General features: G+C 35.3%; 1 protein-coding gene across 5 annotated transcripts in view; it reads right to left on the bottom strand.

Annotated features, from left to right (window-relative positions):
- The window catches only part of GALNT13 (polypeptide N-acetylgalactosaminyltransferase 13), a 462,125-nt gene that overhangs the window by 191,331 nt on the left and 253,671 nt on the right, over positions 1–17,123 (bottom strand). The gene's annotated exons all lie outside the window — the stretch shown is intronic.

The raw sequence follows: 17,123 nt of genomic DNA, 5'->3' as shown, positions 1-17,123 counted from the left end.
TATTGTAATATTTTGGACCTTCCTGTTTTAATCTCATTTTAATAAATAGAAGGGTAATACTAGGAGTATTTTTGAAATGGAAGTCATTTATATTTCAAATTCATGACTCATTATAACCAATAATCAGAAAAACAACAAAAATTTGCCTCATATGGAGGAAATAGGATCTATAAAATAACTACTTCCTAAGTTTTTAGTTTTAATATTTTTATTTAAACTAGTATGTCAAAGATTATCATTTGTTGAAATAATAAAAATTATTGGGATATTTTATATACCTTTTTTGTACTGTTTTCAAAGTCAGAGCATGCTTAGCACTTACAGCACATCCCAGTTAGGACTAGCCAGATTTCAGGTGCTTGACAGCCTCCTGTGGACAGTGGCTACTGTATTTCACTGACTTTTTGAAATGTATTGAAAAAAATGCTTAGAAACCAATGAATTTTTATACCTAGAAAATGATGAATATGGAAATATGTAAGGAAAATGGCTCTCATGCTCCATTATGCAGTATAAATAGGTTTCCAGTCTGAGAATGAAGACCTGTCAGCCACACCTTCAGCTGCCACAGTGTATAATAATGGCATACTCTGAATTTAGTCTTGAATATCAAACTGTAAAGGAAAAACATTCCTCCCGTATGTCTTCTCTACTCTCAGTATTCAACTTCACTTTTGTCATTTTTGATGACTTCGGATCACCAAATGTGGGAGAGTTTTTCACACATCAAGCTATCCTGGGACACAGCTTCGGTATCCTACAATTTAACTCTAGGCATTTAAACCTGCTCTAATAGTATCTATTGACTTAAAAAAAAAAAAAAAAAAAGAAGAAGATGGTGAGGGCAAGGAGGAACCATGTGTTTAAAATGTTTTCTTGATTGCATATCTCCAAACGCTCTCCCCTCCCAAAACACAGCGCTCTTTGAGGCAAAGGTTCTTGAAAAGTTGCCTACATTTGTTGTCTCCATGTCTTCATGTCTCATTGTCTTTTAAACTCAATTGAGTCTGGCTTCTGAATCTAAAATTTTAGAAAAATTGTTTTGGAAAGTTTCACCAATGACATATATTTTCCCAAACTCAGCAGTTGTTTTCCTGACCTCACCTTGATAGATCTTTCTCAGATTACTATTTTCTCCTGGCTTTCTTCGCCTACCCTCTCTGTGGGTTATCTTACTATTTTTCTTCAGTTTACTTTTATGGACTGTTTTCTTTGACCAATGCTGTAAATGTCCTCAAAGCTACCTCTGAGTTCACTTTTCTTCTCCTACCATACTTTCATCTTAGGGAATCTCATTTAGGACCATAATTTTAAATACCATTTATATACTGATGACTCATAGATTTCTTTTTTTTTTTTTGAAGTACAGTTAATTACAATGTGTCAGTTTCTGGTGTACAGCACAGTGTCCCAGTCATGCATATACATACATATATTCATTTTCATATTCTTTTTCATTAAAGGTTATTACAAGATATTGAACATATTTCCCTGTGCTACACAGAAGAAACTTTTTAAACCATCTATCTATAGTGGCTAATGTTTGTAAATCTCAAACTCCCAAATTTATCCTTTCCCACCTCTTTTCCCTGGTAACCATTAGATTGTTTACTATGTCTGCATGTCTGTTTTTGTTTTGTGCTTTTTTTTTCTTTCTTTTTTTTTTTTTTTTCGATTCCACATTTGAGTGACATGATATTTTTCTTTCTCTTTCTGGCTTACTTCACTTAGAATGACAATCATTAGGTCCATCCATGTTGATATAAATGGTATTATTTTATTCTTTTTATGGCTGAGTAGTATTCCATTGAATAAATATACCACAGCTTCTTTATCCAGTCATCTGTCAGTGGACATTTAAGTTGCTTCCATGTCTTTGCTATTGTATATAGTGCTGCTGTGAACATTGAGGTGCATGTATTTTTTTGAATTAGAGTTCCCTCAGGATATATACCCAGAAGTGGTGTTGCTGGATCATATGGTAGGTCTATTTTTAGTTTTTTGAGGAATCTCCATATTGTTTTCCGTAATGGCTGTACCAAACTACATTCCCACCAGCAGTGTAGGAGGGTTCCTTTTCTCCTCACCCTCTCCAGCATTTATCTTTCATGGACTTTTGAATGATAGCCATTCTGACTGGTATAAGGTGATACCTCATTGTAGTTTTGATTTGCATTTCTCTGATAATTAATGATATTGAGCATTTTTTCATGTGCCTTTTGGCCATCTGTATGTCTTCATTGGAGAATTGCTTGTTTAGGCCTTCTGCCCATTTTTGGATTGGGTATTTTTTGTTGTTACTAAGTTGTATGAGCTATTTATATATTCTGGAAATTAAACCTTTGTCAGTTGTATCATTTGCAGATATTTTTTCCCATTCTGTAGGTTGTCATTTTGTTTTGCTCATGGTTTCCTTTGCCATGCAAAAAGCTTGTAAGTTTAATTAGGTCCCATTTATTTATTTTTGCTCTTATTTCTACTGCCTGGGTAGACTGCCCTACAAGAACATTGCTAAGATTTATGTCATAGAATGTTTTGCCTATGTTTTCTTCTAGGAGATTCATAGATTTCTATATCAAGCCCTAATCTCTCCCCTGGGCTATTAACTTAGTATATCCACTTGAATATCCCACAGACATCTCAAAATGAACATATCCAAAATTCAAACCAGCCAAGCTTCATGTTTCTAGTTTCCAACATCTCTATAAATGATTCCCACCTCTATTATTAAGTTATTTAAGCTAGAAATGTGGGAATCATTTCTAAAACTGCCCCCACCTTCAGTCTGTCAACTATACTCCCTAAATATATCTTGAGTCTATCTCTTCCTATCATCACTATAACTTCTTAATTCAAATCACCATGATTCCCTTACTGGTACTAAAAAACCAGCCTCCTAAATGCTTTCCCTGCCACCATATTTGCCCAGCTCCAATCCTTTTTCATAAACCATTCAAATGATACTTAAAAAAATGGAATTATAATCGTATAATTACTCGGTGTGAAACCATTAAGTGGTCCTCATTACACTGAAATGAAATACAAACTCTTTAAGATGGCCCTCAAGATCCTGCATAATCTGGAGCATGCCTATTTCTCAAACCACATTGACATTTTCCAGTAACACATATGCAGGCACACTGGCCTTTAGTCAGTTCCTTATGTGCCAAGATCTTTCCAGCTTCCAGTCAGGTTTTTATTTTTTGATGTGAATTTTATTCCCTATTTTAATCTGGCCAGATGCTGGTCATTCTACTCTCCTTGGCTTAAATGTATATATTCTCCATAATGTCATAAATATTTATTACCCTAAATATATATTTGTCAAGTGGACTCCTTCACAATTTACTTTATCTGATAATGGCCTGCCTTTTTCCTCCTTTGTACTTATTATAAATTATAATTACAGGTTCATTTTGTTGCTTAATGAATTACCAGCTATCTTCATCTAAACTATAGGTTTCATTGGGGCAAAGTCATTTGGACCAATCACTTTGTATTCCAAAAATCTAGCAAGTTCTTGTGCACATATATTCAAGCAATACATAAATGAATAAAATGTTATTTAAAGTGGACTTTATACCTTACCACCAAAGATTGGTGGCAGTTTTCAATAACTAAAAATTTATAAACTTGAAGAAAATACAAAAAACATAAGAAAAAATACTATGAACACTATTGTTAAGATATATGAACCAAATATTCAAGGAATTTCAGTGATCTAAAGTTTTTACATGAACATGTCAGAAAGCTAAAATATAGGAAGATTGTATATCATTCTAGTGTAAGAACTAGTATAGAAGGTTATTATAATATCGTTCAAGAAGTTTAAATTACTGATTTTGTCACTAACAACTGGAATTAAACACACAATGATCATGCTGAGAAAATGTTCAAATCTATGAGGCATGTAGGACAATATTTGAAAGGCTGGATTTATTCTAAAACTTTTTACTGGAAACAAACTTTCTAGCAGAGTTGGAGAAATTAGCATCAGCATTATGTAAATGATGGTAGGAATGAGTGCTAAAGCAGTAAAAAATGTTACAGCGTATGAGGAAATAATCTGTAGCAGGAGACAGTGGAAACAGTGCGCTTCAGTAGAGTGAATCCTAATTTATAGATTCAGTCAGAAATTATTAACCTAAGGTCCATCCTTTGGGTCCTATTCCCTGAAATTATCTGAAAAAAATTTGTATTTATTTGCATACATGCATTTTGCTTTTAGAAGAGTTTGAACTTTCATTAAATTCTCCATCGAGGTTTGTGACCTAAAAACAGGTCAACAAGCATAACAGCAAACCCCATGTATCCTGTGATTTAATTAAATTGGCTTTTATGAAGGATTTGGGTAAGCTCATTTTACCCAGTCAGAAACACCATTTACTCCCATCTGCAGACTTTTCCCCCTGAACTTTCACAAACTCTTTTTCTTTCCTTTATTTTTTCTTTTAGAAAACCAAAATTCTTCTGTTTTTGCTGCAACACACTGAAGATTCTCACTCTTCATTTTGGAATTAGGACAGGTTGGAAGGGACTTGATCGATGTTTTTTAAGTCACATAGAAAATATAAAGGGGATTTTTGGACCCTATTCATCAAATTCTTAAGTACTGTTATTGTGGGTAGTCCCTGCAGCACAGCAGAGAACAAGTTACTTGAAATAAAAAGAATTTCTCTTCTTTGTAGTTCAGTGCAGTTAACAAATTCATAGATCTTATTATAAATATATTCATATAGGATATAAAATATAGAGAGATTCAAAGAGATCAAGAAGTCAAACTATGATAAGTGATTATGATCAACTATAACACTCGAAGGCATTTGAGGTAATAAAAATATATCTTGCTCATCTACCATATGAGTAGACCATTCTGGGCATAAATATTCAATAAGCTACACACACACACACACACACACACGTAACTAAAACAAGACAGTGCAGTGATTCAGGTATCAGACTTCAGGGTCAGGGTGAGGGAATGTAGGTGTATGGCTGCTAGGGCTGCAAGAATGAATGGTGAAATGAAACAGAAGGCAAAGAATCGTGTAAGAGTTGCTTTATCCACTGAGAAGCCAGCCCAGAGTCATTCGACTAGTATGGTGCCAGTGTACGGGACTGCTGAAAGTAGGCTGGTGATAACTGTGGCTCCTTAAAATGGTATTTGTCCTCAAGGCAACACGTAGCCTATGAATGCTGTTGCTATTACTGTGAATAATAGAATAATTCCGATGTTTCATGTTTCTAGAAAAGCATGAGATCCATAACACAGGCCCTGGCCCACTCAAGGAGATTTGGGCTGGACCTTGTAAGGTTTTGTGACTTCATGAATTCAGGAAACATAGTTAACCTTAGCCACATACTATTGTGCGGATTAAATATGAAAACGAAACAAATGCTCAGTAAACATTTCCTAATATTAGATTTCACACACTATGTCATACATTACATATATAACAACATATATTTAATACTATTATATTCATTTCTATATAAATGTAATATACAGATAAATTTTCCTGACTCTAAGGTCTATTTTTCTCATAGTAAACACTCAAAAGCTCAGGATCTAGGTCCATCTTATAAGTCAACATGCTGTGTTTACCAAATAATATTATGAGTGACAGGCACAGGAAAGAACCAACTATTAATTAGTATGGAATTAGCCCTACTCTTTTTACAGCTTTTTCTGGAATGATCTTTTGGTTATTAATCTGTTTTCAGAAACTACATGATATATTTCCTCCTTCATCTAACTGAAAACTTAGTAAAAATTGCTAATATCTTTATTGGTTGCTTAAAAATTACCCTAACTATTGTTTAAGTAGAAAAGAGCCAAATTAGCAGTACAGAACTGTAGGAAGTAAATCAGGATATTGCTTTAGAGGGTACACTGAAAAGTCCCATTTCAGCACTACATATACTCCCTTAGTCTAATCTAACATAACCTAATACTTACTAAAGTCTCAGAGGGAACTTACAATGACTTTGTGAAATATGGCTCCCCAGGGGACAGTCAAATTGAGTGATCAAGGTTCAGACAGGGTGGAGACATGACTAGTTTCAGGTGGAGATAGCTGGCCTTAAGCTTTCTTTTTCAGTTCTGTCTTTCTTAATTCAGTCAGTTCTCTTCCTGTCCCTTACTCCTGGGTTCCTCAGTGAAGTTGATTACCTAATCTTTATTCAGCCTATGCACATTTACTGAGTGCCTACTGTGTGTCAACAATGTGATCATAACAAACTACTACTGCTATTGATAATTGTACTAATGACAACAACAACCTCAATATAACTAACACTTAATGAGCACTGACCATCTGCCAGGAGATGTATTAACCCACTCAGTCCTCCTACAAAGTGAGTCGGGGTCATTCTCATTTTTCTGATTAAAAAAACTAAGCCGCAGAAAATAAGAACAGTCAAGTGGGGAGATGTATAATAAACAGACTCATAATAAGATTGGAAGTGTTAGATGAGTTAACAGGTTATTAAGGAGAGGGCAACGGAAGGACTGAGTGATGGCAAACGGAGGAGCAGAGTGTGGAGATGTGACTGAGGAAGACACGATTGGGGTTGCTAGTAAATCTGTCAGGAAGTAGAAAGCAGCAAGCAAGACAGGATGCTGGAGAGGCAGCCAGAAGTTCAATTTCATGGGGGCCATGAATGCCCTATCAAGGGGTTTGGACTTCATCTCTGTACTTAATGGGCTCATAGTTAATGATGAATGGGAGCTCTTGGAAAAGTGATGTTTTTAGATTATAAATATTTAATCATCTCTCTGGTAGTTGTGTGGAGGGACAAGAAATTTGATGGAGATAATAGTGAAGGAAAGGGTAGCAGCTAGATTTTTGAAGTCACCCAGGTAAAAGATGGGAAAGATCAGAGGTGAGGAGGGTGAACAGATTTGATAAATAAATCCCGATGGCTATTTCTGCATGGTGAATGAAGTAGCCTCTTTACTCGTGGCCTTAAACGTACTCCTTACCTTAAAATCCACTTCCTCTTATACCCCTAGACAAATGTGATCCTAAACTTGCAGATGTTTTGTAGGTAAATATCTGTGACTGAATAAGCAGACTTATTTAGAACCATAACTGTCACTCAACTAAAGAAAAAAATACACACAAGTTTTCAAAAACTGAACTTGCCTTACTGTAAATAAACAGTAAACATAGAAATCATAAATGTTTCACACTGTGTAAGGCAGAGCTTATACATAAAACACAATGCAACATAAGATATTTAAAGATAAAGCTGAATGAAATTTAAATAAAGAAAACTAAAGCCATGGACTTTTCTGATATTTAAGTTAGGCATATTCTAAAATTTTGGAAATAAATAATCTCTTGATTTTTCAGGTGGTAGAGGTAAAAAGGAAAACGAGTCACTTGATTATTATGCCTTGAGAGAGTTACTGACAAAGCAGAGACACAAAAAGATATGTGACACTCATCTGACTTAACTATTTAGTCTTGAAAAAAAAAGAAAATATTATAAAAAGAGGAGCTCCTAGAAATAGAGTAGCATTATGAGCATTAACATTGTGTGAGTTAGTTAGAAATAATAGACATGTTGGAAAAAAGACAACTACAGTTGTAATAAAATAAAAATAAAAGACAAGTCATAATTTATCTTTAAGTTTTCTAGTTGCTACATCAAAGAAGTAAGAGGAAACAGATGAATTGATTTTAATCATATAGCTTATGTAACTCAGTATATCCAAATGATTAACATTTTAATATGTAGTCCATTTAAAATTATTATCTTGCTAATTTACACTTTTTTTTCTACCAAGTGTATTCATGCATTTTATACTTATAGCACATCTCAGTTTGAATAAACTGCCTTCCAAATGTTCAGTAGAATCCAGTGACTAGTGGCTACTGTATCAGGAAACACAGGTGTAGGACATAGGACAATATACTTTTTTAAGAGAAGGATAATTCTCCTTCAGACAAAGGTATGAGAATACCATTATTTTAGACATTTACTTAATGATAAGTCAGTTATTTTATTCACTCATTTAATAGTATTAAGTCCTTAACCCATTTAAAGCCCTATGTCAAGGCAACACTCAGATGATTTAGAAAGGATCCTGTCTACATGATGATTATGGATTATTTGGAAGATATCTTCCTTCCATCCATCCATCCATCCATCCATCCAACCTTCATTCAGTTTACACCTTTGGAACATATGCTGATCACTGTGTTAGTCTCCAGGGCTAGAATTGCACATAAAGAATTAATTTCCATGTTAATTACTGTATTGTATAATGAAAGCTAAGAGAGAGACTTACGTAAGGCACCAACTGCCCATGAAGAAGGGACATGAGGTGACCTCCAAAGGAATAGTGTGCTCGCATGGGAAAAGGCATGGATCAAAAAGTAACAGGGTATGTCTGAGACTATATGTAGTTTTATGTGATTGGGTAGTAAGGATCACAAGAGGGAGTAGCAGAAAGTGAAGGTAGAGATAAAGATGGAGACTAAACTACAAAATGCCTTTAGGCCTTGCTTGGAACTTCTGACTCTATCTTATGGACCTGAGGATCTAGAAAAGTCCATCTTACTCGTTTAGAAATTTAACTTTGGCGACTCTATGAAAGGTAGATTGCAGTGAAATCAAAAATGGGGAAAGAAGAATTGTTAGAATATTATAATTGAGAGTTTAAAAAAAAGAAAACATACTAAAGTCCTCTCAAAATTTGGAAGATTATAGAATGGGAAAAAAGTCAAGAATTCAGGTTATCATGAATTTAAATGTATTAATTTATTTATTCAAGTAATACTTACTGTGTACCTACAATGATGTATAAGGCACTTTTCCAGGGTGAGGGATATGGTAATAATAGGACAGACAAAATCTTATACTTTGGGGGAACAAGTTTTGATTAAATCAACAGTTAAGAAAAATTAAGTTCCATGTAACAGTTAGATGGGGTAAAGTACTGAGAGAGAGATAGAATGGGAGCAGCTCTAGTTAGGCTGATTAGAGAAGGCTCTCTGAGGTGGTTGATGTTTGAACTTAGACTTGGTTTACAAAAAGTCAGTCAGGAGTGAAGTTCCTCAGAGGATAACAAAGGGCAGTGATCCAGAGGGTATGAGCTTGCATGTCCAAACAACAGTATTATGTCCTCCGTGTCTGAACAAAGTGAGAATGTGGTATTTTCAGTATGGTCAAAAAGGTGGGCAGAATTCGTAGTGCCAAAGGCCTAGTAGGGAAAGTAAGGATTTTGTGTTTCATTTAATGCAATCACAATCTACTGGGAAGTCGCTGCTGAGCAGTGATGTTATCATACATACTTTTTATGAAATCCCCGCTTGCTACTCTCTGGATGTGTGAGTGAAGATAAGCAACGATCACAATGATGTAGGTGACAGCCTGGGAGTCAAACAGAAGTGAATTCACTCAGGCTGCATTACACGGTTGGATGAACAAATGTTTCAGATGGTTGAAATTGAGGGTGTGGTACAAATGAAAAAGAAACATCCAGAAAGACTCCTAGAGTTTTCTCCAAAGCACTGGGTGGAAAGTGTTGTCACTCACTCCTTCAGGGAAGACTGAGGGAGCAACGGATGAAGGGGGTCCCTTAAGATTTAGGCGTTAGGGCAAGCCTCAGGCTTCTAGTATGAATGACTTTGAAAGAAATTACAAGAGTAGGAGGAGGCTTTGAAACAAAAGGAAAATTGCCATTAAAAAATATACATCTATATAGAAATGTGATGTGAGACATATCACAGAGAAGACCACTGAGTGACAGCTGGGGATGCCAGTCCTGATAGCTTGACAGCAAGGCTTCCAACCTTGATAAATTAAGAGCTTCCTATGGCAGAATATTAATAAGTTATTAACCCATCCAGATGTTGAACATGAAAACAGAATTGGAAGTGAACAAGGAGGAATATAAAACAGATTTATTCCCCTATCAACTTCCGCCAGGGCTGCTCAAGGCAAAAAATGGCTGACTGGTTACGAGTGCTCCTCATGCATCTCATTATGAAGTATTCCCTCACCCCAACTGGGCTGCAAGTTCTGGGATATTTTTGTCTAGGGGCTAATTACAGCCCCTGAGAACAAAAACATAGACTAGAAAGTTTAAGAAATACGTATTTCACTAGCTGGTATACAAAATCTAGGTTAATGGTTTCCAGGCCCCATTTCATAAACAGACAACCAGAATCACCTATATTACATATGAAAAGTCTTTGTCTTATTTTTCTTTCCCAGACGTACTACAGCAAAATATTCAAAATTAGGCTGAAGATTCTGCATTTTTATTAATTTCCCTGGGTGACCCTGATGCCCAGTTAGGTTGAAACCACTCATGGTGTCCAATAAAACTTCTAAATTCTCTCAGGTTAATAATCTATTACTTTACCGTATGGTTTTAAGTTACTCTGGGTTTCCTGGACCATGGGTGAAGAAAGAGGATACTATTAGCCATCACCCTAATCTGTGAAGAGTCCACTGGAAGAATCTGTATTAAAAAAAAATGCTGCCTCCATTCATTTTTATACTAATCCAAAAGCAGAACTGTGTTCTCAAGGACATTCAAGAGAAGCAATATTCCCTGAAAACAGAGCCTTAATCAGGGAACATACAGTACTTACTATATGCAGTTAAAATACATATATCCTTCAAATCTAGTCAAACATTACCTTACTAGGGTTTCCCTGACTACTCTGATCCAGCTCTTCCACTAGAAGGCAAAGTTTTCATTTTTCCACTATAGATGCTCCATTAACACTTCATGTATGTCTGCATTTTTCTTCTGTCATGGAGTTATCTGTCTGTCTTCCCTGCTAGACCTACAGCAACTTCTCCTACAGCCAGACATATAGTAGATGTTGCATAAAAGTATTTTGGATTGAATTAAGTCTTATAGTAAGCAGTATCAGCAGGTTAAATGCCAGAAGGTCACTTTCCTCAGTGTAGCTTAGTTGTGAAAATGTGATTGTCAAGAGACAAATTGTAAACAGCAATAATAAAGTTAGATGAATCCCTCAGAGTCTTTGAGATGTCAAGGACGAATCACAGACAGCACCAGTATCCATCAATATGAGTCACTCCAACTGAACAAGAACTTAGGTGAAGGGAAAGCACTGCCAGACAAATCAATCTTTTTGGACATATATGCTCAACTGGATGCCATTCTGTAAGTGAAAAGTAAAGAATTCTCAAAAACACATGCTTATGGCAAAAAAAAATTTTTAAATTGACTCTTACCATTATTAGAATACAAATGAAGACAAAGGAAGCCTGTGAAAGGAGGAGATAATGAAGGATGCTTAAAAAATGTGGTCTAAAGAACAACATTTTATGGTTTATGATTTTGATTGTCTCTATATTTAAGTGGCAAAATGATCCAAGCCCATTTGGGACAGTTATTTGAGGTGTCCCACATCACTCTAAATAAAGTTAGTGGGTGATGGTATACGGGTGTAATCATCACTAGCGTCTTCTCATCATGACTGCTAATAAGTGTGAGACAGTTTTCAATGCCGTGCTTCACAAAGCAGGTAACAAGCGTTGGTCTTAGGACTTCCTTCCTAAATTGAATTTCTGTCAAGAAAGCAACATGAACAAATCAGAGAAAGCTTCTATGACATGCCAGGATTCCAAAGTGCACCTAGGGATGATTATTCTCCCACACTGTCTTTGCTGTACATTCATGCAAGACTTTCTATTGTCTTTATTAACTATCAACATTATAATTTCATCACTGCACAGTCATTCAGATTAAATTGTTCATACCTACAACAGCTCTTCACAGGCCAACCATGCATGATTCCTTCAGTTAGGCAGCTGAACTTGGTAATAGCTTTCAGGAACCAACACAAAACATACTATTTACACATATACCACCCAATGTGACAACACACATACATGAACACACATATAAAGTGACTTCAAATATAAGAACTGGTAATACTCTAAAACATCTTTTTAAAGCTCACTTAGTCGTTGTAAAACTGGATCGCATTTTCTTAGAAAAACAAAATTATGTAAGATGTTGAACTTGCCAGGCTAAGCCTCTAAAGCCTCTTTAGCTCACAGTATAGCTAAAAAGATGAGCAGTATCATCATATACATTAGCCAAATTGTGTAGCAGAGTTTCCATGGAAAATGCATTTCAAAGTAGTGTAGTGGCAAATGAACTTATTTATAAAACAGAAACAGACTCACAGACATTAAAAATAAACTTCTGGTTACCAGAGGGGGAAAAGGAGGGGTAGTAGAATAAATTGAGAGTTTGGGATCTGCAGATACTAACTACTGTATATAAGATAGGTAAACAACAAGGTCCTACTGTAGAGCACAGAGAACTGTATTCAATACCTTGTAATAGCCTATAATGAAAAAGAACATGAAAAGGAATATATATATGTATAACTGAATCACTATGCTATACACCAGAAATTAACACAGCATTGATACTTCAATAAAAAATGAAATTTAAAAAAGTAAAAGTAGTGAAGTGGCATTCCTCCATTCCCCCTGCCACGCCGCCACCAGACCACACGTTCATATCTTTGGTAGGATCCTCTCCTATTCACCACACCCACCGCCATGGCTAAAGCAGCAAGAGCTTTTAATTAGAAGTAAAGGAGATAAGAAATTAAGAATTCTCCAAGGAAGACATACAAATGATCAAAAAGCACATGAAAAAATGCTCAATATCACTAATTATCAGAGAAATGCAAATCAAAACTACAATGAGGTATCACCTCACACCAGTCAGAATGGCCGTCATTCAAAAATCCACAAATGACAAATGCTGGAGAGGCTGTGGAGAAAGGGGAACCCTCCTACACTGCTGGTGGGAATGCAGTTTGGTGCAGCCACTATGGAAAACAGTGTGGAGATTCCTCAAAAGACTAGGAATAGACTTACCATATGACCCAGGAATCCCACTCCTGGGCTTGTATCCAGAAGGAAATCTACTTCAGGTTGACACCTGCACCCCAATGTTCACAGCAGCACTATTTACAATAGCCAAAACATGGAAACAGCCTAAATGTCCATCAACAGGTGACTGGATAAAGAAGAAGTGGTATATTTATACAATGGAATACTACTCAGCCATAAAAACCGACAACATAATGCCATTTGCAGCAACATGGATGCTCCTGGAGAATGTCATTCTAAGTGAAGTAAGCCAGAAAGAGAAAGAAAAATACCATATGAGATTGCTCATATGTGGAATCTAAAAAACAAAAACAAAAACAAACAAAAACAAAGAGTAAATACAGGACAGAAATAGACTCACAGACAGAGAATACAGACTTGTGGTTACCAGGGGGGTGGAGGGTGGGAAGGGATAGACTGGGATTTCAAAATTGTAGAATAGATAAACAAGATTACACTGTATAGCACAGGGAAATATACACAAAATGTTATGATAACTCACAGAGAAAAAAATGTGACAATGAGTGTGTATATGTCCATGAATGACTGAAAAATTGTGCTGAACACTGGAATTTGACACAACATTGTAAAATGATTATAAATCAATAAAAAATGTTGAAAAAAAAAGAATTCTTAATGCATAAGTTAAATAATTATATCTAGAAAATTGACTTCAGTATGCAAGGACAACATCTATTTTTATGCTCACTGTCCGACATATTATGATTCCTAAAATAAAAGCTTTAGGGATAACAATTTAGAGAAACTTTGATGCCTTAATATTTAAGTTTCTTTGAGTTAATTCCTCCACCATCTCCGGCCAAAAAATGTCTTGCTTGTGGAAGTAATTTTACATATGTCAAAGGTAGGATTTCTGAGAGGTCTATGTAGACGGTGGCAACTGGGCAAATCTCTAGGATTCTTGCTCTGCAGTTATAGATCGAGGACATAATGCATATCTGAATAATATATTATGCTTTCAATACAAGTCTTGATTATGATAAGCCTTAGAAAATTCAAGACAGAGTTCAGATAAAAGACTTCTTACCCTAGTGTCAAAAAAAATCCTGCTTTGGAATCCAAAAGAGACACATTCCAAAATTAGATTAAAAAAAAAGGCTGAGCACCTTTGGGAACAACATTTAAGGGAATGTGAGCACAATGCAAAGTGTCTTTAAAAGCATATTGTGATGTACACATTTTGTAATTACCTTTTTTGTTGATATAGCAACCTTTTGTAGAACATTCCAGATAACTCCCCGTTCTGAAGCAGCGGTCTAATCCCTTTCTCACTTTTGAAAGGTAACATTTCAGCTTAATGCATCTTGCCCTCTCCATAGAGGAGGGAAGAAAGGTACGGGCTTGCCTTACTGAGAGCCAAACAGCCCAGAGAAAGATTCCATTACAGGAAACCTCATTGCTCTGTAAAAATTACCCGCCAAACCAGAAAGGTGATTCCAGGAGGAGCTAGCCAGAAAAAAAAAAAAAAGGGCTGTTCAGGTTTTCAGCTTTATGGTATCTTTGCGCAACTTTATTTTTATTTTTTTCATCAGAAGTGACCAAACAAGATGGTGAGACCTCTGTCTGAGACCAAATCCTTGTCCCATCTCTACCCTGTTCCCAGCTGCTCACAGGATCATCTGCCCCTTATGTTGAGGTGACCACTTATTTGCTATTCTGCCTCCTTGAAAGGCAAAAAAGAAAATCAGTTTTGCCACTAATTTAGCCATATGAAACATCTCATCACCCTTTTCTAGGTCTGAAGCTGCTGTCTCTAAAAGTGCCATCTCATTGTGCTTTGTATCAGTTAGTGCTGGAGAAATCTTGAATAGCTTGTGTACAAAACTGTTTTTAAATTTTATATTATTTTGAAACTTTGCTTCTTTGGGGTTGGGGCACACCGGTCACCCTTTCTGGCTGTGAGAGCTCTCTACAGTCTGTGGGCTGGCAGTGTGATGATCTTTTAAAGTTTCTTTCCCTACCCAATCCCCCCTTTTTGGTGAGGTTTCAGTGAGGTCTGTTAGGTGTGCATCCTGCAGCTTAATTGGCTTAAAGTGTACTCTCCTTTGGTGTGGTCTCTTTGGGAGCCAATTGGAAGAAAGAGAAACCAATAGTGTAACTGTTTTGATACTGAAAATTGATAAGTGTCTTTTTTAAATAAAGAACCAGTCCCTCCAAAAAAAAAAAAAAAATCCTGCTTTGGAATCCAAAAGAGACACATTCCAAAATTAGATTAAAAAAAAAATTGTGGAGCCTCTGAACTCTAATAATACTATAATCTCCAGTTTTATGTCCCTAATCAGATTTTATGACAAAATTATAAGACTGATTATTTTTGCACTAGTAAAAATTTTTAACATATGTATAAGCACAAATTACTCCACTCAGACATATCTTGTTTATCTTCCACTGTTAAACAATTGCAAAACCTCTCACTAACTACTTTGTCTTAGAGTAAATCACATAAAAGTAAAAAAAAAAAAAAAAAAATTAAGGAAACCACTGTGATATTGGATAAAGTGTTAAGGAAAGAAAGGTGACTACATCTCAAGCTTCCTGAAGTTTAATGTACACGCTATGCTGTATATGATTATAAAGAAAGAAGCATAGTACTGTTTAAGATCTTCACTAAAATTAAGGTTGAATTCTATTTCAAGTATACTAAACCTAAAAAAAAAATTGTAATGTATTTTATTCTACTTCTTAGAATGAAAACACTTCCCCTTTCCTCTTGCATTCTATTTTTTTACCATAATCCTATAATAGGTATACAGTTCCATTCAGAAAAAAATGTTAAAATTTAGATATAATGTGCATTTAAGAAAGTCATTAGCAGCAGAAGAGAATCAATTTTTCTGAACTTAACAGGATGATTTTTTTTACTAAAAGCGATACATGCAAATGGTTGAAGAAGTTACAGAACTTATAATTAAATGCCACAATCTCCCAGTTAACCTCCCCACTCAGTCCAGCTCCTCAGATGCATTAAGGAGATACACTTGTAGCCCCTTTCTGTTATTTCTCCATAGCTATAAACAATAAACTATTATTTTTTAAAATTTGAACATATACACTCATTTTTATTGGGTTATTTAACAATAGCGATTGAAATTCAGCTATGCTAGGTTAATATTTAATTCATTTTTATCATGCTCTTCTTCCCAGTATATTTATAATACTATTGGTAATTATTCTGTTAGTTGTATTTGTATGTTTGTAAATATCATACCTAAATCCTTATTTCTTGTTCTGTCAACTACAGATAGTATATCTTGATTTTCCAGTTTTAAGAAAGGTGTATTAACTTCTCAACCCTTGAGCTCTTCCCCTCTTTCATCTTCTAATTCTTTGCTGTCACTTTACTTTATGTTTTGTCAAGGTTAATACGTTTGTATTCTGTTCTGTAATCTGTAATCTCAGCTGAAAAGGCTATATGCTCAGAAGTATCCCATAAAAGTGGAGGAAGTTACAATCTCTTTCAGTTACCTTCTCCATCCCAATTTCCTGTTGCAAGATGGTAGTCACATTCTTAAGGGGAAAACACCTTGTTATATTTGTATCACATTGAAAAAATAATTAAAAACTTGAGGATGTTGAGAGAATTTATCCTGAAGAAGATGTTAGAGATTGAGGAGGGGGTAAGTTATGAAGGCTATCTTCAAATTTCTAAAAAGCTTTCATATATAAATAGAATTTCTATTGGGCACCAAGGGAATGGAATAGCAATGGAATAATTCAGGTTTTGATGTAGAAATCAGGAGAATAACAGAATGAATCAAAATTGGAACTCATGGGACTTAAACTTAGGCTGATGACCACTTAGCAAATACATTGCCAAAGGCATTCAACAGAAAGGTCATGAACGCAGAATTTTAAGAGAACCTAATTATTCAAAATCAGAATACAAAGAGCACCAAAAAAACCCAATAACTTTTATTTTGAAAGCCCACATCTATAATTACAATGTGACTATTCAAACATAGTTTCATTTGTAATTATCACAGAATTGATATAATTAAAAATGAACGGACCAACAACTACCAGCAGTAGCCTCCTATCAGCAGCACCGTTGCTTTCAAATCTGCATTGATCATTATGTTGATTTAATCAGACCCTGTAAACAGAAACTGAGTTATATTATACCTTGTTTTTTTTTTATTTCTGTCTTTGTCACCTCTGACTCTATGAGTCGCTAAGAAATTCACTCCCTG

This window comes from Camelus bactrianus, chromosome 5, assembly GCF_048773025.1.
Source record: "Camelus bactrianus isolate YW-2024 breed Bactrian camel chromosome 5, ASM4877302v1, whole genome shotgun sequence".
Lineage (NCBI taxonomy): Eukaryota > Metazoa > Chordata > Mammalia > Artiodactyla > Camelidae > Camelus > Camelus bactrianus.
This window is presented reverse-complemented; position numbering and strand designations above follow the sequence as displayed.